Source organism: Poecilia reticulata, linkage group LG13 (assembly GCF_000633615.1).
Source record: "Poecilia reticulata strain Guanapo linkage group LG13, Guppy_female_1.0+MT, whole genome shotgun sequence".
NCBI lineage: Eukaryota > Metazoa > Chordata > Actinopteri > Cyprinodontiformes > Poeciliidae > Poecilia > Poecilia reticulata.
The window spans coordinates 22,580,066-22,604,967 of NC_024343.1; the positions used below are offsets into that span (position 1 = coordinate 22,580,066).

Sequence of the window (24,902 nt, forward strand, 5' to 3'; positions counted from 1 at the left end):
TTGTATAAATGTGTTTCTGGTCTGTAGATTCCAGGGCAGTAGTGATGCAGTAAAGCCTTCCTGGGATTCAAAAAAGGAGGGAAGGACAAAAGAACACAAAAGTGTCAGATTGCCTTCACAATCCTATGTAAAGAGAAACTAACAGATATAGCTCTTCTTTTAAGTATTAGACATTTGCATGAAAATTTTCTCTAATTATGTCTATTTAGAACAAGATAAAATATTCTGTTCCCTGAAAATTTGTTTAATTTTTGCTTTTCTGGCTTTGCCGTCCTTGGTGAGAGAACCGAGCTGCCAGGAAGAGAAATGATGCAATGTTAAAAGTTAAAAGAGGGAACATTAAGATTCTCCTCACTGGCTCTAAAACTAAATCCATTCTCAGTGGGTTGTTAAGTCTTTTCAGTCCTTCTTTAACTTCTTTCCTATTGTTTTCATCCATAAACTGTTCTTTAGTTCTCCTACGTCTATACATTCTTCTGTTTTTCTTCTGGTTGCTGTTTCATTCTGGCTCATGGGATAAGCAGAGTTTATTTTTTGGGTTTTTTGTAGGGCACCAATTAACAAAATTCTTTGTTCCCTCTATGACCTAATCTACAAAAGGCTCATGTTTTTTTTTCTCACTGTCAGCCATACTTTTGTATTCAAGTTTGAAAGAAGGCACATAAAATAATCTTAAGTCTCTGTAAGGGAGAACTGTTGTGAAGGACACCCTGGCATATCATCTTCAGTCGAGTGCATTAACTTTCTCTCAGAAAAGAGTCTTCCCTCTTCCTTCCTCAGTCCCAAGTTGTTGCACATAAAGTAGTGTTAAGGATGTGCATCAATGATTCTAACATTTTGAGAGGATTGTGAGCTGGGAGTCACTAACAACAGGATCATGCAAAGAACAATGCGTTTACTTTTGCAGCAAAGGATTTCATGGTTGACTAAATGGCATGGAAATGGATCTGTTGGTGGTTTTGAAATACAAACGATTCACTCCAAATGTCTGTTCGTTGTTGAATTTGTCATGACTGCAGAGTTTGTGCCTCCTCTGACATTATCTTTACTTCTACAATTTCAAGAGGAAAACAAAAATTGCAAAACCATTGACTATATTCTTTCTTACAGAAGACATGGAAGTGCAGTAAAACTTGTTTTTAAATATGGCAATAGGTAATTGAAATGGGCTGCACAGTGGCGCAGTTGGTAGAGCTGTTGCCTTGAAGCAAGATAGTTCTGGGTTCGATTCCCGGCCCCGGTCTTTCTGCATGGACTTTGCATGTTCTCCCTGTGCATGCGTGGGTTTTCTCCGGGTACTCCGGTTTCCTCCCAGAGTCCAAAAAAACATGACTGTCATGTTAATTGGTCTGTCTAAATTGTCCCTAGGTGTGAGTGTGTGTGTGCATGGTTGTGTGTCCTGTGTGTCTCTGTGTTGCCCTGTGACAGACTGGCGACCTGTCCAGGGTGACCCCGCCTCTCGCCCGGCACGCTAGCTGGAGATGGGCACCAGCAACCCCCCTGACCCCACTGAGGGACAAGGGTGGAAGAAAATGGATGGATGGATGGGTAATTGAAATATTTGTAACACTGAGCATCTGGAATCAATATAAAAAAAAAAGACAAAAGGGTTTGTTGGTCAAAGGTAAGTATGGCAAATTAAGTTTTACCATGATGAATTACATGGCTCACACACTTTAATGAGCATCAGCTGAGTAACCGTGCTTTTGGTGATTTCTGTGAATGTACATCATTAATCAGAGAAGTTAATTAGTGGTGGGGATTCAGTGGGACTGGGATTTATTTTTGCGAGCACACGCTCATTTTAATTTTATCAATCTATTTTGCTACTTCCAAGTTCCTATCTTTATTATGGACACTCTCATCAATTAGTGAAAAGCCTTTTGTAATTATGAGACACTTTGAAAATATACATTGATGATAACATTAGCTACCAGCTAACTCTGTGAAGCCTTACTGTTTTCTTCATAATTTAAATTCACACCCTTATGCATTTTCACATAACAGCTCATTATGTTTCAGCTGTGGGAATATAGGAGCCAAATTAATATAATACCATTCATTTCAAGAATACATATTCACACAGTGTAACCTCACATCAACACATATCCAACCAGACACCTAATGCGTCTTTTACTTTCATCTTGTTTTCAACTCAACTGATTAAGGCTGAGGATAATCACCAGTGTCATCATGCAGCATTCTAACATTAAGTAAATTTGAATGAAGCACATCTGGAGGTTGTTGTTAGAGGTAATTCAACTTGACCTATTATAACAAAAGATATATCCTACATTGACCTATTCAATGAATTAAACTATTGTTCCAAAGCTCATTTATTTCAGTTACTCAATTCACAAAATTAAACCACAACTTATATGCCACTAATTACACACAGACTGATTTTAAGCTTTTATTAAAGTTACTTGAAGAGATTTTTGCATTAATGGCAACACATGTATGAGTAGAGTATTACATAAGACCAATAAAAACATTTGTAATAAAAAAAATGTACTAGAAGCACAAACTAATAGATATATAAAGACACAAATTCTTTCGGAAACATTTGAACTTAAAAGTAAGTAAGCAACAACGACTAACTTCCTTCTGGCCTTTTACCATACATAAAATAAAAATAAAAAAAATAAAATTAATAAAGGAACAAACTTATGCTTGGTGTTACCTTAACAATATTACTACTCGGATTAAGTTGCACATTTGATCAGTGACTGGTTTAAGACACAAAAACCAACTCTACTCATATCTTTCATGCCTAGTTTTGGGACTTGTTTGGAAAGACATGAGATTCACGACGACTTTGTGCCACCTCTGACTTTCAGCACTGCAGGTTTTTAATGTTCCCATGTACTTGTCTGGCACAACTTTAATTTGTGTACAATACCTGTATTTTCCTTTTTTAAAATATTAAAAAAAGAAGTGAACCTTTTGTTTGTATAAAAACCGAATTGTTTGTTATCCCAGTCTTAACATGACTGGGATAGCATGATTTAATTTATGTTTCCAATAGTTCATTCTCAGTGCTGCCTCCCAAATGTCAACTTTGGATGTTAAAATGCAGGTATAATACAACTTTTTACATAAGTGATATGTTAAAAGGCATGCATGTTTGAGGCTCTTGTGCTTAGCTCTCTAACTATCCACTGACCTTCAGTGCAGTTTTGTTTAAGCAACAGAAAATGATTTTAAAAAAATCATGTCGCTTATTCAGGTTTCTGCTTTGCTAAATTTTCTTCTTTATATTATCAACAGCAGTGCTATCAAAGGTCTATGTTTTGCAAGCAAGAATTAAACATGTAGATAGACTCAGTTTGTTTGTATATGATTTGTTTACATTTTGAGGAAAGTTCATATTTGTCTTGTAGTGACCTCTTGAATGTGGACCAAGCTGCTGTAAACAGTGAGGGTGTTGACATTTAGAGGTGGTATATGTGCATAGAAGAGTGTGACTCAGTCGGTTTGCTGGAGCGGATTTGAACTGATCTTCAGGGGTTAAGCAGACTTTGGTTATTCATGGGACACACAGCTGCTTAGCGTTTGGGATTTGCACACTGCACTGAGTTGTAAAATGAAACAGACATTCCCTCAGTGACTTGAGTTAAAGTGAGGTTTTCTTTTCTGCTGATTGATCTGATTTATCTTCTGTCTCTATTTTATGGTGTTATTTGCACTTGAGGAAACAACATAATTGAACAAATACTGCTAATATATTATTTAATTTATGAATTAGTAAATTTACATTTTGAATAGATTTGTTATTTTGCTGTGCTTTTTTTTTGAAAGCCTGCATCTTAGAAATTTAAATCTATTCATTTAAAAAAATTAATTAAAAGATAAATATTCATTAATGTGAGTCTGAACATAGTAGCGTGTGGTGTGAAAAAAGTAGAAAGAAGATGAAAAATGAAGTTTTATATTAGTTTTGTGATTAATGTAGTAAGTGAAATTTTTATCTTAATTTTCTAAAAAGATTGGTTGATGTTTTATTGAAAGGGCCTGTGTATTATGTGTAACAATATTATTTCACATTATAGATGCCTTCTCCTTTCTGAAGTCTCTGCTTGCTGAACTTTATACCTCTCTATTTTTTATCTTTGCTCACCCGTATATCTATTTTTTATGCAGCACATGTAGCTTCATCCCAGGCCCAAATTTGTGCTGAGAAATAGTCTCAGACTGCAGCATTAATAACATTTTAATTTTTCATATTAAATCATTAAAACCCATTTAATGTAAGATGCTAATGTAATTTCAACTACCTGACTAATGAAGATTGTTCATACTCTAAAGAAAACCATGATAGAGACGGGAGTAATCGACTCTGACTGACCAGTTATTTGTTTTTTTAATTGCCTCACTGTTAGAATCATCTGAAAGGACATGAATGCAATAGGTGCACCTTTTGTCTATCACTGTATTTCTTCAAATCTGATATTCAGTGAATGATTCTAAATACTGTTTATTTCTAAATAAAGTTTATTATTAGTATTCAAAGTCCTTCAGACAAATCAGATAGTGCTTAATTCACATGGCAAGATTTTTATGCCAAATGTTGTCCTGGTTTTCTACCTTCAACAATCATAAGTATAGAAAGATATTCCTCCAATTTGTGGTATGTTAAGAGTGATCTGGTCAGCAAAGGAGGACATCAGGACCCTCAGATCTAAAACTGGGGATAAATGGTAAATGGATGAATTTATTCTGAATTTACTGAATAAATGGTAAATTGACTCTTATAGCTCTTTTATAGTGGTTTTGACCACACAAAGAGCTTTACACTACAGCCATATTCATCCATTCACACTCACAAAAACACATACATGTATACACCAGATTGGTAGGCAATATAATGATATTCAGTACGGCCCAATATTGCATAGTGTGTGGTGTCCCCCAAGGACAAACAACACTGCAGTCTGTTCAGTGGTTCTGAAAAGTCAGCTGACAATTTTAAAATGTTGCTGTATGAACCAGGGATAAAAGTTTAAAATCTAAAATGTTCTGGAACTGTGTCAAACTTGTTTAAACTCAAATGTCTTTATCATCAGTGGAGAACTGAGTTCTGCTGTTTGGTCTCTATCCACCTAATAGTCTAATAGTAGCCTGTAAAATAATGCTGACTCTAGTTGGTTCAGACACGCATGATATTTTAACTATAATTTCTATTACAAGTATCCTGGAATTAAAAAGAGTAAACGGCTAATTCTGTAAAAGTCGTGCATAACAAGCTGTCTACTGAAGGCGGGATAATTACTTATAATCATAACCAACAGAATCCCTCTTCAAAAGATAGCATCTAACATATTAAGATCAACGTCACTCCACACAGACATAAAACTACATATAAAATTAAGCTCTGAAATTGAACAGGCCAAAAAAATGAGTAATTCAGCTGTCATGAGGGCCAGTTTAAATTTAAAAAGTTATATTTTTAACTTGAGAGTGGCTATGCTTTTGATTCTTGATTTAAAAAAAAAATTATTAAGGTTACTGCTGAGGTTTATCTTCACTTATTTAATAAAACAGTAGAGTGCGTGATGTGGTTTTGTTTATTTTTTTATTCCATGCTCAAAGCCAAAAAGATAAAATCTGACCAATTCAGTATCTATTTGGTACAGCCTCCTCTCAGCACCAAACAACAAATATCTCACTATCGCCACCCAGGACGGTTATTGATCCAGTATGCAGTCTAGTTCTTTCTTTCCTTTGTTCCACTCATTTTTTTTCTTTCTTGTCATCTGCTTTGCTTTATTTTATGATTTATTCCAGATGTAATTCTGGGGAAAAACAGACTTGTGTGGGTGAATTTATAAGTCTGCTAATTCTTTGATTTATTTGAGAATGCAAAGTCAAAGCATTGATTCTGTAAATGATCTCTTTGCCCTTGTTCATCCTAATTTGTCATTAGAATGTTTAACATGCAGGACACAGTTTGTGTCTTAGAATAAGATGCCTCATTGATTTAGAAAATGTGAGCAAAGTTTCTTTTGTTGTTTTTTTTCCCATACATTCTTGGTGTGTATTATAAGGTCAGACTCTTCTAATTTTGCCAAGTACAAGTATAGTTCAAATTTCTTTAATGCTTTGTTCCATAAAGTACATATAGGCACAAAGGCGCATGAAGAGAGATGTAAAGAAATAGTCTGTATTGACGCTGTCTGAAGACTCTTAGCTACTGCTTACACACAGATTTTTGAAAAAGAACCCTGATATGCTGCAGCACTTATTTAGATGGTAAACATCACACATCGGACCCAACCTGCTTTAACAGAATCAACATGGGATGTTCTTTGAAGGGAACAGAAGACGAGACTTTTAGCACCTTAAAGTCAGACATGCAGTTCCAATGCAGACCTGATTTTTTGAATATGTCCTTATTTACATTCTGCACCATAATTGGTCTATTGTTTTCTCCTGCAGGAAATACATTTTTCAAGTATCACTGGCTCAAATATGGTCCTTTGCTGAATGACAAGGGTTCCAGTGAAAATTTTTATTATAATGTAAATAATTTATGAAATGTATCTGTATTTATGTAGGTGTCTAATGAGACTAGTCATTTTATTTAAACAGTGTTATCTGTAATGTTTTTTTCACTGCTCCAATATTATATTATATAATAAACCTTTTATTTATTTATTTGTAATTGAACTACTTATACTTTTTTTTACTCTTATGTTTTTTTTTATGTCTAATTACTTGGAAAATGCTAATTGCTTTTTAGAAATTAACCTTATTTAAGTAAGGTAATTTTTAATGAATAATTTCAAAGTATAAAGTCAGATATTGATTTGATTTTGATTGTCTTTTGACAAAATAATGTTTGTTTCATGTTTTATGATTGGTGGCTGCATTGTTTTTATTGAGTAAAGCATTTTGAAATGCCATTTTGCAGAAATGTGCTATAGAAATACACTCGACCTAATTTGGTTCAGTTTGTGCTGCTGAATTCTTGCTTCTGTTCTGCGGAGCAAGGTCTCTGAGCTGTCCATGGTGCTGAACATCAATAGACTTGTTTCTGTGGTTTTAATGTCATGTTTCATGATGTCAGGAGAGGTTTTATGATGAATGCAACTCACATTGATGTTCAGGCTTAGACACTAGACAAGCTGAAAGGAACACATGTGAGCAACATGATTCACTGCCAAGGTTAGACACCTACATAAATACAGACACATCAGTATACTCTAATATAGTGTGGGGCCATTAGTCAGCTGGTGGAGACCAAACAGCATATAAAAACCCAACCAACCTGTTGGCACTGAAAGTCTTTAACCGTGGCGAAAGAACAAGGCTGTCAATGGAAAGAAACAAGATGTATTGTATATATATATAAAAACTAGCAGAAGTATTTTAAAATAGATTCTGTTATCTTCAAGGAGACGATATAAAGACTTTACTTGACATGCATGTGACATGCTATTTTCCTAGTTTTAATGAGAAGGTGAGCAGAAGCATTCTGGATCAGTTAGGCAGACCTGTGAAAATACTGTTTCCATAATCAATTTGACTAAAGGCTAAAAAATAGATTTACATAACATGCATTTTCCACCCCATTTTGGACTCCTTTTGGACCATTTGAGTTTCTCATTCTAGGATGCCTCTGCCATCTTTATTTCTGTGTCAACTGGCTCTGCTTAAAGATGTCCTGAGATACCCTCAATATTGTAACAAATGCTACAAACCAGATTGTGAAATCAGACATTATCAGTTAATCAAGTGGCACATATATCTAATATATATGTGCCACTTATATTAGATATAAGTGGCACATATATATCTGTATGTATGCCACAGAGCTACCAGACTGTGAATCGACTTATGATTGTCGATTAATAAATAATTAATCGACAATCGTAAGTTGATTAATTGTTTAGCATGAAGTTGTATTTCTAAACTAATTAAAATGAGAAATACTTGATGTAAGATAACTGTATAATTCAACTGTGCATTTTAAAGTGCATAAAGGAAATTTTTCGCTATTTTCAGTAAAAAAGTTTGTACAACATATATCAAATGTGTTGGATCAGTCATGAAGCTCGCCGGTGGTCACTGTCGTGAAACATGCTCTTCAGATTCTCTCTATCTTTCGAGTTTTATGGGGCTTCAACATCTATAGCCTTTTAGGTACTGTGTGAACTGAGCCCTCAACCGAAACATGATACCCACTGCATGAGAAGCCAACTGTAGAGAGCATGCCTGTCTCAAAAGCCAATATGGCTCTGGCCTTCAGATGTTCAAAAGGATGGGTGAGCTACCAGACTGTGAAGATTACAAACTGGGTGTAAGGTTTTCCGCTGCTCAGCCTTTCTTTTTGCCCTTTTCACACAGTCACAGTGAGCTGTGTGGAAAACTGTTCCGCTTCACAAGTTCTCTCAGCGTATTCTCTCTCCCAACTCATCACATACTGACACTTGATCACACGTCAAAATTTTATTTCTTAAAAACAAGCTCTGACAGATGGAAAAAATAAGTTATTGTGGCCAAAGGTTCTGTAAGTCCAACAGAGCTTGGAGGGTATATGAAAGGAACTAGCTTGTAAACTACAAAAAAGGTGAACAATTTTAAAGGGAAGACGTGTTGAAGGAGAAACTGGTGCAATTCCTATCCAGTCACATGGAGTCCAAATCAAATTCAAATCATTCTAATTCGTTCTACAACACTACCACATTGACTGTATGTTGTCCTATACAGTCAATGCAAGATAGGACAATGACCACTACCTCATAAAATCCAAACAAATGAGCAACGCTTCAAGTAAAAAAAAGTGTTATTTTTAAATGTAAATCATCAGTTATGAACATTTCTCATCAGTTTGGTATGTATGTTTGAAAATTCAAGCTACAGTTTCCTTATCTGTTTAGTTACTACTGCTATGTCCCCATCTCCTGAGAGAGACATATCACAAATGTATGCTATATTGACAAATATGTTATCTTGGTTAACTTGTCACAAATTCATTATAGTCAAAGGGTCTGAATACTTTCATTTAACATGGATTGCTTTCTTTAAAGTACTGAAATCAACACAGTCTATAATGTGTTTTATGGAGGTCAGTACCCTGAGGCTCTGTTTAAATTGAAGTCACATCCTCATATGATGTGAACTTTGCACTTCTGTAATGATAAAGTTTGTTCTCCTCAGCCAGAAGGATAATGAGAGCCCCCTTGGTGAACGGATCTTGGTCACATCCTCTCATGTTGTCCATTGTTTTGCCTTCAGTTTATATAGAGTTAGACAGTTGTTCTCTTTCCTAGAGTCTGTGACATCCAGAGGGAATCGGGATTGAAGTTTTAAATTTCCAGTTTTGAAACAACAGGTAACAGGATGTAAAAATGTCTTTAAACATAAAAAAAAATGTACTCTGGAAATGTCAAGACTAAATAAACAAAATTAGAAATAACAGGGGAGGAGCATAGCATTTCCAGTGCCCGAGTTTTAAAACCACAACACAAATTCTCTGTCCTTAATAGTGAGTGGAGGCAGTGAGCAACTCACCGTGAGGCAGCAGCTTAGCTTCTCTAGAAGACTACAGTTTTAGATGTTCCGCCACTCCAGCACAGCTGATTTAAATGACTGCATTACCTGCTTTGCATGCCTCACATATTCACTTAATTTAGGTGTGCAGCAGCAGGTTAACACCTAAAATATGCAGGACTGTGGGTCCTGAAGATGAGGGTTTGACATAGAAATTAGAAAACCATCTGCATGCTCACTTTTAGTTTAATTTCTCCATCCTGGTAGAAGGAGTCATACAATTCATGTCCTGCCATTGTTTCTGTTTCAATGTTTTTTTTTTTCTTGTTTTTTTTTCCCCTTTGTTTTCTCCAGAAATGTATTAACCTGAAGCTACTCATCAATGTGTGAGCCATAGTATAGATCTTAATCTAAAAAAAAGCCTTTTACTGAAGTGATTTGGATGAGTGCCTTGCTTGGAGGCACATCATTTGGAATCTCAATTTTAAAACCATCAGTTAAATATGCTCTTCTCTGATGAAGGGGAATGACCAGCAGCTCAAGATTAGCTTATGCAGTAGGACAATGAGAAGAAGCACACAAGTGCACTGCTGGATTATAAAATAAATAAATAATAATAATAATAATAATAATAAGGATTTTGATGTGGTCTAGTCAATGTCTGAATGATATTGCATGTCATAATGCCAGCTTTTTTTTTTTTAGCTAATTTTAACTGTTTATTGTTTGTTGTATATACACAAACAACCTGAAATATATTCAACTATTGGAGACAATATATTAATGGTTATTCTGTTTCCGCAATAAGCTTACCTCCATATATTTCAAGTCTGGCTGAGGCTGTACCAGGAGCAAACATCCAGACCTTGCATACTGGTATTCACTGCTATGGAAAACCAAGCAGGAAGCAGGCATGATGAAGTGTAGGTAAATAGGTGATTAAAATGTTTTAATTATGCTAAAAGGCTCCATGTTGTACTCACCACTCCTGTAAGCTCCGTCAAAACAGCATGTTGGACACAGTCCACACTGGTCAGCCGTCCATCACCTTAGAAACACATGGCAAGACAGAACTGGCAACGACGCACACACATTCAGACTGTGGATAAGTATAGATTGGCTAGTTATCTATCATACATGTCAGCGGTCAGTTTAATAAAGAAAGTCCAGAGGAAACCCACACATTCATAGGCTCTCTTCAGTACTGGCAGCATCAAGACAGTTAGATGTGACCTTTTAAATGTGGGGGATGTAATTGTAACCCACAACTAGTCAATTAGTCAAAACTTTTATTTTTGCGGGCCCACTTCCTGTTTTGCCCCAAACTCTGCAACTTCTTTAAAGCCCCGCCTCCAGCGCAGTTTGAACACAGCACCTGTTCTACTGTGGTTGTGGCTGACTGGCGTCTTACTGATAATTCATCCTGGCAAATTTATCAAAATCTCTGCAACCACTGATTTGATCTATTGGTGAGTTTTTGATTGTATGATAGCAGTATTGTTTCAGCATAAAATATCTGTTTGATTGCTCATTGGAGCGTTGTTTTATTAGAACTGGCGTTTGTTACCTGGGCAGTCACCCTGATTGTGGTCTAGTACACCCCACTCTCTTCACAAAGGTAACCTGATCATTGGTTTTATGCAAGCTTTGGCACTGTTGTAATGAAATTTATTAAAATAGGATGTAGCTACATTTAAGGAGATATTGCGCAATATAATTTATTTAATTTACTTGTTTCTTTTTTCTTTTCCCCACTCTGCTAGAGTATTTTGAGTTAATTTATTTTTTTCTTGATTGATATTTTGAAAGTGAACTTTGATTTCAACTTTAACCTTAAATTGATTAGTTTAAAATATGATTGATATTCTTTTTGTTTATTGAAATTATGGTTAATTTAACCTGCCTTAAATGTTTAGTTTAATTATTAGATATTTAATAATTGCATTTGTATGTTTGCACATAATTGTTTCATAAAACACTTAATGGGTTTTTTTTTCATGACTGATCAGATCCTCTTCTGAAACTGATGGCGACCTAAGAAAAAGGACAACAACTCTATGATCTTTGAATTGATTTATTTTGAATTAATTTGTCTCTGTGTATTTGTAATTGTTTGTTTGTTGCTTTCCCCCACCCCCCTCCAAATCACTTGTATACACCAAAACTAAAACATTGCTTTGTGTCTTCATTCACACCTCGGGCTCCTTAGAACCATCTTCTGATGCTGCTTTTGTAGCCGCAGTTGGCTACATAGCCCATAACTGTTACATAATGTAAGCAGGAGGTCAGAGGAGGAGAGGCGTTCACATTAAACACTCTGCTCCTGCATGATTAGCTATATCCTAGAAAACATCTGTTCGACAAAAAAAAAAAAATGCCAAAAAATGAAACACTGTGTGTACATATTTACTCATAAACAAGACTCTAAAACAGAGAATGTAACACACTTAAAACTGACCATCGTACATGTACAGACATGCTTCTTCTCTGGTGCTTTTAAAGGGACTCTGACATCTCCATAGAAACAGAATCCATGTTGGCTGTGACCATTAATCCATTGGCTGGAGAGAATTTTGAGCATCGGGAAGCTGTTCCCATGTTTCCTCTTGGATGGTCATGACTCAGCATTTGAAAACCAGATCAGCCATTTTAAACTTTACTTACTGTACTGTATATGATGAATTACTACAGAATAATAGCTGACACATTCCTGCTTCACGTGACTTGTTTCTACTGTAAGTAAGAAGTGTTCATTATTGTCTGCTAAAACCGAGTTTGTGATGCAGAATGAGTAATGACTGCTGACACTTAACCACAGTTATGATCTACTTCAATGGATGGAAAATTGCTGAGGGTCAGACATTTATCAGACGTGTTCCTTTGTGGAAGTATCTTTCTCTTCAGCGCAGATTGTGACCTCTGTTTCTGAATGAGTGGCTTTGTTACATAATCCTTAAGATGCCCATCTTTCTTTGAGATCCCTGAGGATGGTATATTCTGTTGCTGTGTCTTCATAATTTCTGTCTGCTTATCTGCTTCATCTGCCTTATTGTCCACCTTTATTCTTTTCTTGCTGTTCTTTTTTTATACCCACCCACAACTCTCTTAAAGATTGCATTGCACTATTCTTGAATAATTCACATTCAATCTCAGGGTTATTGGCATTATTTGAGTGACTATACTTCATCATAATGAATAATAGATATACCCTCAAAAAAGTACATAAAACCTTTATTAGGCTAATTTTTCTTTTTTTCCCTCTTTTTTTAAGATTCCTTCACATTACAACTGACTTTGCTTTTAACTCTGGGAATCACTGATTCTGACTTTTAAAAAAGCTAATTGAATTTCTTCAACTCAACTTAACGGGATTTTTATCAACAGGTTAACAAGTGATATTAACACACAAGTAATTGCAGTAATTTAATTTGAAATAAAATGAATAACTTTTTCAAAGCTTTTTAAAGAAGGTTAGGACTTCACTGTGGCTGAAGATTTTACCTAAAAAAAAGAGTAAATTGACAACTAATCTCGAATGTCTGTCAATTTCAAAAGAGCTGTCAGAGAACCCTCCAAGGTGTGGTGATGAGAGATGTCAAGCGCGAGAAGACCTTCCACTCTGCTGCTAGGAATACCAGATTTTCTTTTATGTTTCAGGTTTAATCTGTAAGTTTGATCTCAAACTCGGATGACATTTTTTAAGCCAATGATGTAAAGATACAAAGATGTCGCCTCATGATGTGTTTTGACAATATGTCTTCTTGTGCCTGCGGCAGTTTGAGAAGAGCACTGCTGCTTGGAGTTTGATCTGGTTGGTCATCTTTTCATTTTGTCTTGTTTGCATGTGAAAGCTTCCACCTGCATATCTCACTTCCCTTTCGCTATCCATTGCATCTTTTCATTTTGTTGGTCTACATTTCATCTGTAGATAACTGGAACAAGTTAAAATAAAGTGTTTGCAATCAGTACAAAGCAAGATAGCAACCACATAAACATTGCATTAAAGTCCAACACAGGCAAACCGATAATTTACAGCAAATGGCCATATATTTTTATATACTGCCTGTAAAAAGTATTTACTGCATTGGATTTTTTTAAAGTCATTTTTATTGATTATACAATCATAATCAACAGGGTGTAACTTTTTGCGAGACTGGAAGAGCACTCTGAGGTGAACATTAATTATACATTTAGGCACGTCAAGTTCAGGGCCTTGCAGCTTTGTGTTGAGGGGAAAGAAAAGAGCGGATGAACTAAATAATTGTCTATAATCAAAGGTTTCATTAGAATAAACCTCGTCTTCTGATATAAACTGGTTGCTTTGCTTTTCATAATGTTCACACACTTCATACAAAACCCCAACAATACTCTAAAGCTAGGTGAACAAAGATGGATGTAAACACTTCTCATAAACTGTTGCCAAAGTAACTGCACATCATTAAGATGCAAGCAGGATGTTAAAGGGCTAATTAGGTTGTGTCTCATGACATTTTGAACAGAAGACTTTGTTAAATTCTGCCCATGTTCAAAAAGTATTACCACTATCCAGACTGAAGGTCCATGCACTAATTTAATGTCTCTGAAAGGTATTTGAAATGGCAAAGTAAATGTCCATTCATACACCAAAATGCATTAGTGAAGCCTAAGATACTTTACAATTGGAGATTGAGTTTTCTTAAATAAATATAGAAATACAGACATTTGATTATAAAGGGATTTTATAGAAGAAATTGGGAAACATTTTGGCTTGTGATGTTGACACTCACTTTTTGTGTTAACATACACCGTGTACATAACCTTTTTTTGTTTACATTTGCATAAACCTTGCCTGCATATTATATGTGCTAACATTATTAAATGAAAAAGTATGAACAAATATTCCTCTTTCCCAAATCCCAGTCAATCTATCCACTGACATTAGTTTATACAATAAACAGAAAGGCTTTCAAAAACTGCAAGTTTTTGGTAACTCACCACATTTTTGGCATTTTGCTGAAGGGGGATTTTGTTTGTTTCAATGAGCATATCTCTCTGCTTAATGGATGAGTGCATGTTACTAATAACTAATAAATATTTAAAATTATTTAAATGACTGAAAACATTACATTTATCTCTTTCCCTCAGATATGTTTGTCATCCATAATGTTTCCTTTATTGCATAAATTACGGATATCTGTCGTATAGAGGCAAAAAGCTTGCAGAACAGAAAATAATTGACTGGCTGTGAGAGACACCAGCTGAAAATGACTGGGAAGAAGAAGAAGAAAACATTTTTTGATATTTAATTTTTCTTGAACCTTCCAGAGTTATACCTCTGCATGAGTTTAGCGATAAACAAACAAAAATGAGGAATGTATTAAGCTAATCAGCTGTGAGTAGGTTTGCTAATCCTTTTTTAAACAAGTTCAGTGTACTTAAAATCTGATGCATCATATTTTTTTCTTTGGGAGAGTTGCACAATAATCTAGTTTCCACAAGAGTCTAAATATGTAAAAACTGTAGCAACGATATTCAAATTCGAAGAAGATGTCTGTTCCACATCTTTGTACAATTCACATTTTAAAGGTTTTATTTTTTTAGATTGAACCAGCAAAAGTTAGCAAAATGCTGAAGAATTCTAGTAATTTGTGTGCACAAAAAAGCATGTCAGTCTTTCAGGTAGTATGAAAAAGGACAGATTCATAATTTTGTTCTGTTTCTTTCTTTTGGCCTTTGTGACTACGTACATATGCAGTTTCAGAATATTCTGTTTTGCTCATTAGCTCCGAGGAGATCTAGCTGTAAGTGGGAGATTCTTCCTCTTTCACTTGTTGACATTCTTCACCTTACTGATCTTACTCAAAGTTATGCTTTGTTTTACAAAATGAAATTATTGAAATGCCTTCATAAATATTTATGGAGGAATATGACAGAGGCTGGTGGGCATTTTCTTTACACAACTGAATATGATGGAAACCCAGGGAAAATGTAGGATTGTCAAGAATGACAGGCCCATAATGATATGCATAACCTAAATTTTTGAAAAAGAAAATTTTCTGGCTTATATGATTTGATTTTATCTTTAGTGGTGATTGGTTCTTCTTTGAAGATGAGCACTGCTTTGTAAAACGCAAATGAAAAATGTAAATGAAACTTCAAATTACAACTACTTGTATGAAAAAAGTTTAAATAAATATTTTCTGCAGCCCTATTCAGGCCAAGCCTTTACAATTTCTTCATCAGCCGTGGAGGCTACCGAAAGGCTTTACTGAAGTGTATGGCTTCTAAAGTTTTTACATCTTCCAAAACCTTGCAGACGATATGAAAACTGAGGTCAGACAAAAACACAACGCCTAAAACTGGGGAAAAATATAATCACACAGTATGTGTGCACTGCAGGCACACAGAACATTAAACCCTTTGTCATATAGCCAGAAGCACATCTTCGGGTTCTCATTTTAAACATAATCATTAAGCCATGGCAAGTCTCAAATAGTACTGCTGGGTACTATAAGTCTAATTGAAGTACTTTTGGGTACTATAAGACTGGCCCTATTATTGCTCCTGGATGCCTCGGTTTTCCCAGCTTTGCCTTTACGGCAATAGAAAGCAATAATTTTCTTCTTGACTGAGGGTAGCAAGAACCCTTTACTTGACAGACTTGTTTTCATCTTCTTTTGTGCGAGTAATCAAAGAAGAATATATTGTTTTTCTCCAACTCGGTTCTAATATTGGAAGTGCTAAATCAGAACAGAGGAATTTAGCTGGAGGGGGCAAAAACTTATTTTTGGGGGGACGCAGTCATTTGATATAAATACATAAGCAAACATTTATGTAACCTTTAAATTAAATAAACATGTTTTATTAATGCAATACAAATAATAATAATGATATAGAAAATGCTTTATGATTATGCTCAGATTAGCATAAACATTAGCTCATATGTTGCAGAAATTTAAGCATCTAATGTTTACAATCTCTGTCCATTTCCTTAAATGCAAAATCAATGTACTCAAGTAAGAGTAGCAATAGTTCATTGAGGGAAGTCTGGGCCTCCCTTCTGAAGCTGCTGCCCCCGCGACCCGACACCAGATAAGCGGAAGAAAATGGATGGATGGATGGATAGATAGTTCATATTACTCAAGTAAAAGTGAAAAATGCAGTTCAGTAAGACTACTGTGAAAAGTACCTTTTCTTCCCAAAAGTTATTCATTTAAGTAAATGTAACCAGCATTACCCACCTCTGTCTGAAAACAAGATAATAATAAAATTAATAGCTTACTCTTGTTATCTATCTTTATATAATATATTGTCACTGATTGGGTCGTCATCTTTTAGCTAACATTATGTGCATGCCACAGCATTACTCAACACACTTGGTTTGCTTAGAAAAAAACTGCCAAAGTAATTTGCTTTTTACTGGTTTGCTGACATGATTCTAACACGCACAGGTGTAGAAAATGCATGAACACTTTAACGTGCATGTTGCATTTAAGAGCAACTCGGAAAAACACAACATGTGTTTGTAATTGTTGTAACAGCTGAAAAAAAGTGCGAGGGGCAGAGGGCAGATGCATTAGTGTGGGAGCCATTACTGTGTCAAATCGAGGTAGGAATAATAGAAAGTTGGCCATTCTGAGATAAAAGAAGCAAATAAGTTCAGGGAGGCCATGGCTGACTCTGTAGTCAGGCAATATCTCCAATGTTTTGGAGAAACTGACAATAGTATAGATTTTTTAATGTGCATTTCAAAACTGCTCTGTACTTTAGCAATTTGCTTTTTCTTAGTGTTTTGTCTTTGTTACAGCACTGGGACAATAAAACAGACTGATTCCGGATCACATTTGTGAAGTACACAGACATTATTGATAAAGTTGATGTAGCTTTCAACTAAGCTGTTGTCACTTCGGTGAACTATCTTGTCAAATACCTTCTTCAGTCAAGAGACTTTACATGCTTGCCATCCATTTGTGTGCTGGATTGTAGCTTATTATGTTCAATTAAAATTAATTAGACTCTTTGCAAAAATAATGAGGGGCTTGTGCACAGTAAAAATGAAAACAGCGCGTGGTGGTCTGAAAACTATTACCGAGTGCTCACTTTTCCTTCTGGATTCTTACCAGTTACATTTAATTTAACTAAATAATATCCAGACTCTGTGCAGCTTTCTGAAAACACAGTAATGTAAATCTATGTTTTTATTTCTGATCATTTTAAAAATGAAATAATATCTTCTCTTTTTTTTTCTTCCACAACTCATTAAACTTTGCTCAATATTTCTGTTCTGTTGTTAAAAGTTGATTCAAATAGTTTAAGCAAATATTCTGTATTTTCTAACTTCTCTGCTGGAGGAATCCTGCTTGGCAGCAGTCTACAGACGATATAAGGAAATCTGCAGATGTTAAACACAAGATAAAATGTCATAGAAGGAACAGTGCTACCCTTTGTTCCGCAACTTTAAACTAAGCACAAACTGCAAAGCATTATGGATGTTCCACAAAGCTGCTAATATATCATTAGAGAAGTACACATTCATATTCAATTTGTAAATATAGTAGTTTTAAAAAATTATATTTTTGCTCTGTCATTGCTAATATTCAAATAGTAACTCTAATACTGTATTTTCTAGTCTACTCATATTTTCCGATATTTGACAGCCAGTGTACGGAAGAGCAACCATTTGCTAATTGGGTGTAATTATTTTGAAGAGGGTATGAGGTGAAAATACGACCACTAATGTTATCAGGTTATCCCAAGATGAAACCTCCTTGTTCTGTCTGCTACTTGGTTTCTGACCCTCATTACACAGTTCATTTAGTTCAGGAGAGAAAATCTCTTGGTGATTTACTGGAGGGTGGCTGCACAGACAGAGCCATAATGTCAACAGTTCTTTCTAAATGCAAGTTAACAGATTAAACTGACAAAAAAGTTAGAGCAGGGGAAACCTTTTTTTTTCACTTTAAATGTAGACGTGTTGGTTTCTTTTTGTTAATTTAGTACATGAAGTTTTTTTTTTAAACAAGTAAGTGAAAAAATTTATTTTCAAGATCATCTTTCACACCATAGAAAAAATGGTATGGGGTAGTTTTAATTGTGCAACCCTCTACATATACCACTTTTTATGTCTGTCTTCATATGATGCGAGGTTTAGAGGATGCAGAATAGTTTGCTGATCATACACAGTCACAAAACTAGACAAGTTCATTGTAACATCAAATTGTTGAGGTCCTCAAGCTGCCCGAGACCCTTAAGCTACCTCAGTCTCCATCTTTGTCTGTACATGTAATGTTATACTCCAAGAAGACTGTTAGTTTTATGCCAGATGTTAAATTTAGCAAAAAAGTTCCACTTTTCTCAATCATGCACAACACTGAAGTAGTGTTTGACATTCAGCTATTTGAATCAGTATGTGTGTGGGTGGATGATTGTGCATTTGTGTGCAGAGAAGGTCTGTGTGAGGTGCAAAGTTGTTTGAATAGAGTCCAAGAGTCCCTGTGCCTCTGTTCAAGAGAGGCAGAGGGAAAGAGGATGGTCATCCAACCTCCCGGCTCACAGTGCAGGCCAGGCACATACACAAGATCCCAGGAGCCGTTGACCAGAACTCGGGAGGACCAAGGGAAGGAAGGCACAGTGTCATCCCATCTAATTAGATAGCCCAGCTGCAGTGGCCCACAACTGGCCTGACTAATCACCATTAGCCCCAGGTCACCGGCATGTGACCTGCCGTAGTGGCTCTCACTGTGGTTCAGGAATAACCCTTTACAACCAGTCGGATGTCAGTTACCTACTTCGTGCTGTTCTTTTTCTGCATTATTTATAAATTAAGGTCAGCAAATCCTGCTCCACAATCTCTCTTGCAGAACAAGCCTCTTGTCATGACTTCTCTGAGGACTTGTCAGTGATTGCTGAAGTCTACAAGTCATTTTGTTTTGGTGTGTATTTGTATAATAAGATTTTGAACACTAAAACTGGTCTCCAGTGTTTAAAGTGATACTTTCAAAGACATCATGTAGGTAAGAGGTATACTTTCCTTGGCCTTCCGGTTATTTATTGCTTATTGGGTCTGATAAATGTCACTGTGCATTTATCAGACCCAATTTATAGTGACTCATGTGCAAATAACCAGTCAAATGCATTATTGAATTAAAGGTTTTAAGAGGCTTAGTCTGCTTTTCAATGCAGGTGAATGTGTGGTGATATGTGGTCTCCTGGTCGTATTTTGGGGGCTCAGTGCATATAATATGAATATAATTCAAACACTATAATTTGTGAAAACACCACAAAATATCATGTCTGAAGAGCTGAATGGTGTGAAACCAAAACATAATCTGGTTTGTTTATTTAAAGCAGTTAATTAAACTGAAATGTATTTCTTTTTTCATTAGTTGCTTATGTTTTAAAAGAGCAATGCTTTTCAGAAAGCATTTCTGAAACTGCATTCACAAAGCTGCATCTTCATACTCCCAGAATGCACCCCACCTCTCGTCCAATGACAAATGGAAAGAGGAACCGGTGCCACTGCCGTCCTGCAAGGATAATCAGGTATAGACAATGGAATGATGAACAGATGGATGGATAAATGTAAATTACATAGGAAATTGGCTTTCAGACAGATCTGACTCTCCTTGTTGAGAGCTATGATGGCTAGTCTCCCATTGTTCACAGCTATGAGAAAATACTTTCTAGCAGCACAAATACATGTGTTGCTGTCCCCATCCATTAAATAGTGAATGTTTCTCTTTCATTCTGAAGCAGTGTTGATGAGTAATGACAAAAATAGATAGTGATATAGAGGCAAACTAGCAGCAGGGATTATATTTTGCAAGGTAAATCTGACAGAACAATGTAATAAATTGGATGGCATTAATATAATTCTCATCTTACGTTCTGCATTGGAAACCACTTGCTGTTTAATTCCAGCATTGATCATCTTATAGATTGGCTAACTGACTGCACTTGCATCATGTCAAGCCTCATCAAATGTTGAACAGTAATTGCTCGTTGCTGTTGGAAGAGATTATTCTTTGCTCCTGGTGACTTTATTTTTCCTTTTAATGGATTTGGTAGGAAGCAGCACTCAGTCCTCAGACACAGCGGACAATTCTGAACTTATTTCTGTCAAATAGATTAACCAACATTAATATTTCTTAGATTTAGACATTTCTCTTTATGTCTTGTGTTTCAAAATTCAAAGAGGAGACCAAAATTTCAATCATTTTAGAACTAAAATATCTATGGGGTTGTTATGAACAGCTGATTTACCTAAAATCTTATAGACCCTGCAGAAAAACAACCAATATAACAGCAGTTTGCAGGAAACTAATAAAACAAGAACAATTTCAAAATGTCATTGCAAATAAAATCACAAGTAATTTCACCAAAAAAATCTCAAAATTAAACACTACTACTCAACATTATTCATCCAAAATTAGTGAGATGAAGGTTGAAGGTTCAAAACACCCAGTGGGATTTTCACCAAGAATTTTGCTGGTACTCAATTTAATTGTCCTCACTTTCAATAAGCAGCAGGTCTCCTGTATCAAAGAAAGCAAAACGGCTCCAGAGCTTCACTAAGCATGTGTGAGATCTAAACCCACACACCTCGAATTGTTTTAATTATTGTAAAATCCACCAAAGCATCATTTTGAACGGATTATTGAAACAACACTAATGTGCTTTGAGCAAATAAAAATCATGACAAATGATAAACACAAAAACAAAGACATGAGAAATCATCCCAGTTTCAGGACAGTTTTTGTAGCAACTGTCCTGCTTCAAAAAGATTTTACTTTGAGCAGCAGGGTTACAGTCTGTTGATCTGGGAAAAAAAAGTCAGCAGAACTGTGAAGACGTTTTACAATTTGGTTTTACAGTTTTGTTTTCATTTTGGTGCATTTCTCACAATACTACTAACACTAAAAAAATGTAGTGCATTTCTTTTAATTACTACAAACTGCCAAATCCACCTGAACTGCAAAGACATGTCACTTGCTAAAAATGCATATTTCATTCCTCAAAGGTAAATGTTTTTTGTCAGTGATAGTGTCTACTATACTTTACTATACACTAACTAGTAGACTACTTTCTGTTGCTAGAGTTGACACCTGAAGTGTACAAGCTTCTTTATATAGCAATACAAATTTGTTTTAATAAAAGCTGTCTTTAAAATATGCTTCTCTCATTATTCTGTCATTTAGCGAATAGAAAAAAAAAATGGTAATCCTAATTGACCTAAAACCGGAAAAATTATTCAAATTTCATATCAGACAGTGTGAAAAAAAATGCATATGTGTCTCTTCTTGTTGCTGTAGTGATTAAACTGTTGAGCAGTCTGGTGTGATGGGCCAGATATATTGTAGCCATCCCTGAAAATTATTTTCTGCAGTCAACTGTGAAATTTCTTGAGGAGGTTGTAATTCGTGGTGATAATTGTGCCAGCAGCTGTGAGAGTGGCCTTGGCTTGCTGTTACAGTGGTCTGAGCACTTTGTCAGATGGTCTTGAACAATTGGACTCTGTAGCTCTGAGGATCTACAGTTGCCTTCTGGCAGCAGATAAATTGCAACATTCCTTTATTGTCCATTTATGTTTGTTTCCAAAATCTCTTCTTTACATGCTGCTGCCATTTGTTAGACATATAATAGAGGTGTTGTCTAAACCTTTATTCTGAGGAATCTACAGTAAATGTTCACTGTCGGTGGTACAGAACTTGTATGACCTGTGTGGTTTACAACATACGGGTGGACATGCTGAGTGATTAGGCTACAGTTTTTTTTGTGAGGCAGAGTGTCGGTGCTTTCTTATTTGTTTTCGAGTTTTCATTTAAATTTCTTTGTAACTTGTTCTTTAACCACTGCAAATGTGTGGGTAAATACAATTTTCCTTTCACAGTTTTATTGATTTGACTTGTTATAAATGAAATATTAAAATGTCCACTTCATTTTAATATGGAATTGGACAGTTAACAATTAAGACAAAATAAGCAAAATATCTCCGTTCTTTTAAAGATGATGACAGGTGGCAATTCTTCTTATTTATTTTTACAAAATTGTGCCTTTTTGTTTTTCTGTGAAACCTTGCAGCATAAAAACAGGTGAGGTAGAGCTGTAAATAAATGTATTTAAGGATCGTTAATAGAAGTATTGAGCTAGATAAGACTCATAAATAACAGTAGCAATCACAAAGTCAGCAAAATGTCATTTTATGTCATCTTGTTCAGTGTCTTTCTGTTCTGGTTTCCTAACAAATCAAGATAAGCAGCGGAAGTTATTTATATGGTAATACACTAAGACACACAGCACATGTAGTCTGGATTCAGCAGAATATAAATGAAACGTGCTTTGAGAATTAGACTATGTCCATGTTTATACATGTATATTCTTATTTTTCAAATCTATTTACATTGCAGATTTTTTTTGTCATCCTATGCTTCCAGGTTTCAAAAGTACATCGTATACCTGTAACGTTAAAGTATTGTATGAAATTACACCCCTTCTCCTCAGTGCATTCAGTCAGTCACTAGTTTACGACTTTGCATGTTGTCTTACAGACAGTGAGATATGAGCTCCATTCACAACTCAACAAGCTGCAGTAACTGCTACAGAGAACCTAGGCAGCAGTAATAGTGTGTATGTATACTTGCTTCATATTTTCTCAGCATTGAAGAGTCTATAAAACTGATATCCACATAGACAAGGGAGCCATTATAGACAGTAATACATGTCACATTACCAACAGCCGGAGTAAAATATTAAAAATAAAATCCAGCTCTGCAAAGTTTTACTCACCAATATAATCTAAAATAACTCCTAAATTTCTCACATAGGTATAGAAAATATATTCTATCAAACTTCCTCTTAAAAAAGAGGAACAATACAACACATTTTTTGTGCAATCTCTACATAAATGTTGTTACAACAGAAGGAGATTGGTGGAACAATAGTGTCCCATGAGCCCAGCATAATACAGTCAAGTATATTCAGCCTCCGAGTCAAGAGCCTAGAAATACAGGTTGTCTCTCTTAGCAGATACTGATCACATTTCACCATCTCTCTTTCACCTTCTCATGGGAGCTGAGTCTATTTCCCTTATCAGACAGACAATAAGTCAAAAGACCTGAAAGAAATGAATAAATGGAAAAAGACATGCATAAAAGATGAGGACATTGTTGCAATGGATTTGAGCAAGTGCTTTGCAGTCATAGACTAAATGGACTTCCTGAATAAACAGGGCGAAAATAGTGGAGACATAGTTTGACCAGATAAGGGATGACGTGGAGAGAGGTGGATTTGAAGAGAGAGGAAAAGATAAAGATGGAAAAAAAAAGATGTAGAGAAAAGTTAAGAAGGAAAAAGAATAATGAAAAAAACAGAGCAACAGTGATAATGTGTTTCAGAACTAACAACTTTTTGTAAAACGATTCTGTCTTGTGAGGGACCAGACTCAAACAAGGACAAAAAAATGTTCAAAGTATAAAGTTTCAATTTAATATTTTAAAAAAATCATTAACCAAGCATAAAGATTTAAAGCAAGAATAAATCAAAGGATAAATAACAAATTTGGATCCAAATTGACTGAGGTCAACTGAACTCTAACTGAACACAAACATAACTGACCTCCCAACAAAGAACAAAAGGCTGCTTAAATAAGGGTGGAGTAACCTAAATCTACCACATGAGGGAGGCCTGACCTAACAAAAGAACAAATAAATACAAAATTAAAACATTCTATAAAAGAAATAAAGCAAAACTAACTTTAACTTAGCACAAACAATAAGTGAATATTTAAGTGACAGTCTTTCAGAAAATGGTAAATGGTTTGACCCAGGTTCCTCCTCCAGCTGGTTCCTATCAGCGGCACCACAAACAAAAACACAAGTGTAAATAAACCATTCAGACAGACATTAACTAAAGTTAATGTCTTAGAAAATATATATCTAAATGAAATAACTAACTTAACCCTATGTAGGCGCTACTCGCTGCCCGGCGTACAAGCATGTGACGCATTAATAAGGCTTTGTAATAACAGACGGCATACCGAGTTTTCATTTCGACTCTTCTAAATGTACCACATTTCGAAACAACCAATGAAAATGTGTTGACGGTCTGTTGCTAGGTAGAACGGAGACACGCGAAAAGAGACTAGGGGGTCGGGGGATTTGGATACGGCAAGAGACTAGGGTGCAGCGATGCTGGGGATTTTACTGAGTGTTTCGATGGGTTTTTTAGACCATAAGTGTGTTAGTTAGAGTTTGTGGTGTGTGTAGGGTTAGTAGTAGTTTTGCTAGCTATCGCTACATGGCTTCATAGCGAGCGCTGACGCACAGAGAAGAGAGACTGGGATGGCCATTTAGACCTCGACTGCACATACTATAAACTATACTAATAAAGAAAAAATTACTAACACGATGTGGTGGTGGTAGGAGCATCCA

At 35.5% G+C, this 24,902-nt stretch overlaps 1 protein-coding gene and 1 long non-coding RNA gene across 2 annotated transcripts in view; both read left to right on the top strand.

Moving 5' to 3' along the window:
• Positions 1-24,902, top strand: part of lsamp (limbic system associated membrane protein) — a 761,955-nt gene that overhangs the window by 347,741 nt on the left and 389,312 nt on the right. The window lies entirely within an intron of this gene.
• On the top strand, positions 1,514-24,528 carry LOC108166829 (uncharacterized). The gene is made up of 3 exons (XR_001777233.1): positions 1,514-1,548; positions 20,911-20,916; positions 24,466-24,528. It is a non-coding gene; the product is annotated as an uncharacterized LOC108166829 (long non-coding RNA).